Here is a 2,613-nt window from a genome sequence, read left to right as displayed (position 1 = left end):
TCACGAGCACTCAGCAGATGTCAGTCACAGCAGAGCTGCAGGATTCACAGTCCCTTGTCCCTTCCACACCACCCACTATTTTCCTGAGTGGCAGCAGAGGACCTGATCTGGGGTGGCCTGCCATGGCTCAGAGCATGCAGAGCATTGCTGGAGCTCCAGCTCTGAACGGAGCTGAAGGGCATCCAGCAGTATGTATGGCAGAAAACAGTGCATATTTTCTGTGATAATCCACACTGGTGGCAGGCTTCCTACCACACTCCCCAATCTCTATAGCTGGTTTTCATTATTTCTCCATGTGGTGTCCCATGTGTGCCCTCATCTATTCAGCTAGGCACACAGGAAGCATGGAAGATTTTCCCTGTATGCCTGATTTTGTCTGTATGATGGTATGCCAGAGCTGGCAGCAGCAGATGTTGTAAATATGCTCCACTGAGGGTACAAAGCCACCAGGGAGGACCTCTGAGGAGGTGGCAGGCAGGACAACAGCAGCCACAGCTCCCCTGTTGAGAAGGGCAGGGGAGAAGAGAGGCCTCGACCCAGCTTGAGGGGTTTGTGAGCAGCACCCTGACGCACAAAGCCACCACCATTCTCCCAGCCACCCCAGAGCCTCAGGTACCACAGCACCTAAAGCAACAGTTTTACTGGCAAAACTCCCAGCGCTGCACCTTAATCTGTGAACTGTAAGTGTAATTTAGATTAAGCAGTCTTCATGGATTAATTAAATACCAAGGGTTAAACCATGCCTCACCAGATATGTTTTGATATGGGTGGTGTGGTCGACACATTGGAGGGAAGGGATGCCATCCAGAGGGCCCTTGGTAGGTCTGAGAGATGGACCTGTGCAAATCTTGTAAAGTGAAACAAACCCCTGCACCTGGGTCAGAGCAATCCCAAGAACAAGCAGATGCTGAGCAGGGAATTGGTTGAGAGCAGCCCTGAGGAGAAGGACTTGAGGCTGTCTGTTGACAAGAAGCTCAACAAGACTTGGCAGAGAGCACTTGTAGCCAAGAAAGCCAACTGTGTCTGCACGGTCAGCAGGGCAAGGGAGAGGATACCAACCCTCTGCTCTGCCCCTGTGACACCCCACCTGATGTTCTGCATCTAGCTCTGGGGCCCCAACACAAGAAGGATGTGACCTGCTGGAGCAAGCCCAGGGAGACATGAAGATGATCAAAGGAGCTCTTCTCCTATGAAGACAGGCTGAGCAAGCTGGGATTGTTCAGCCTGGGGAAGACAAGGCTCCAAGATGACCTTACAGCAGCCTTCCAGTACTTAAGGCGAGGCTACAAGAGAGCTGGAGAGTGACTTTTTACAAGGGTGTGTGGTGACAGGGCAAGGGGGAATGGCTTTAAACTAAAAGAGGGTAGAGTTAGATTAGACATCAGGAAGAAATTCTTCACTGTGAGGGTGGTGGGACACAGGAAGAGCTTGCCCATAGCTGTGGATGCCCCATCCGTGGAAATGCTCAAGGCCAGCTTGGATGGGGCTTTGAGCAACCTGGTCTGGTGGAAGGTGTCCCTGCCCATGGCACAGGGCTTGGAACTAGATGGTTTTTAAGATCCCTTTTGACCCAAACTGTTCTGTGATTCTATGATTCCTGAGTGTATTGTTCTATGATTGTATGATATGGGCTTACTGCAAAACTGTTAAACATGATGTTTAGCAGATTACTTCCTTATTAGAGAGATTAAATATCTACTTGAGAGACTTCATTTTTTAAATGTCACCTTTTCAGCTTACTAGGTTTCTTGCTGTGCCTAACACAAACAGGCATTTAAAGTAATGACAAATGAGGTGCCAGCTGGGAGCGCTCAGCAGCAGGCAGGACCTGCCCCAGGACAGCCTTTGCCAGCACTGCCAGGGATGGGTCACAGGCTCCTGTCCTGAGTACCACTCCTCCCACCTTGCTCTGAACCTGCAGGCTGATGAGGAGAAACATCAGCATCTCTTTTGAAAACCAAATTTCCCCATTCCAGCAGGATCAGCCTAATTCTCCCCAAAAATCCTTGGCTATACCTTCTTGCTGGCAGTGTTTTACTGAAGACATGGTGAAATGAGATCAACTGACAGGCATCAACATGTGATGCATGTGGGCTACATAGTCACCTCAGCTCTTGGGGGCCACTGGCACTGGCCTCCATGGGTCAAATACACACACAGCGCTCTGTGCACAAAAACAATCTCTGATTGTTCTTGAATGAGACATCTGGAAAAATTAGCTGGAGGGAGGTGGGGATTGGCATTGCCACTGCCCAATATCTGCTTTCATAATTCTGGTGCTAGCATGTCAGAAAAAACAAAACAGCAACTTCTCCAAATAATGGTTTGGATGGAGGAGAAAACCATGCAAATAAGTCTGACTGGAATCAGAGGAGAGGATCTCAGTGGAAATGTGCAAGTGGATGCTCACCAGTGTAGCAAGCACTAGCTGTGCAGCTGACCTCCCTCTAACAGAGATGGTGAAGCAGTGACACATCAGAGGATGACTTCATATGAAAGCTGGGTTTGAGACACAAAACCCTGATCCAGGTATTGGCTCTGAGGCCAGCTTCTCTGGAAATTAACCTTTTCAGAGCTAGACGATATCACCTGCTGATCTGGAAGCTGACACCT

This window comes from Zonotrichia albicollis, chromosome 3 (assembly GCF_047830755.1).
Source record: "Zonotrichia albicollis isolate bZonAlb1 chromosome 3, bZonAlb1.hap1, whole genome shotgun sequence".
Classification (NCBI taxonomy): domain Eukaryota; kingdom Metazoa; phylum Chordata; class Aves; order Passeriformes; family Passerellidae; genus Zonotrichia; species Zonotrichia albicollis.
The sequence above is the reverse complement of the archived record's forward strand: the minus strand, read 5'-3'. Positions refer to the sequence as shown.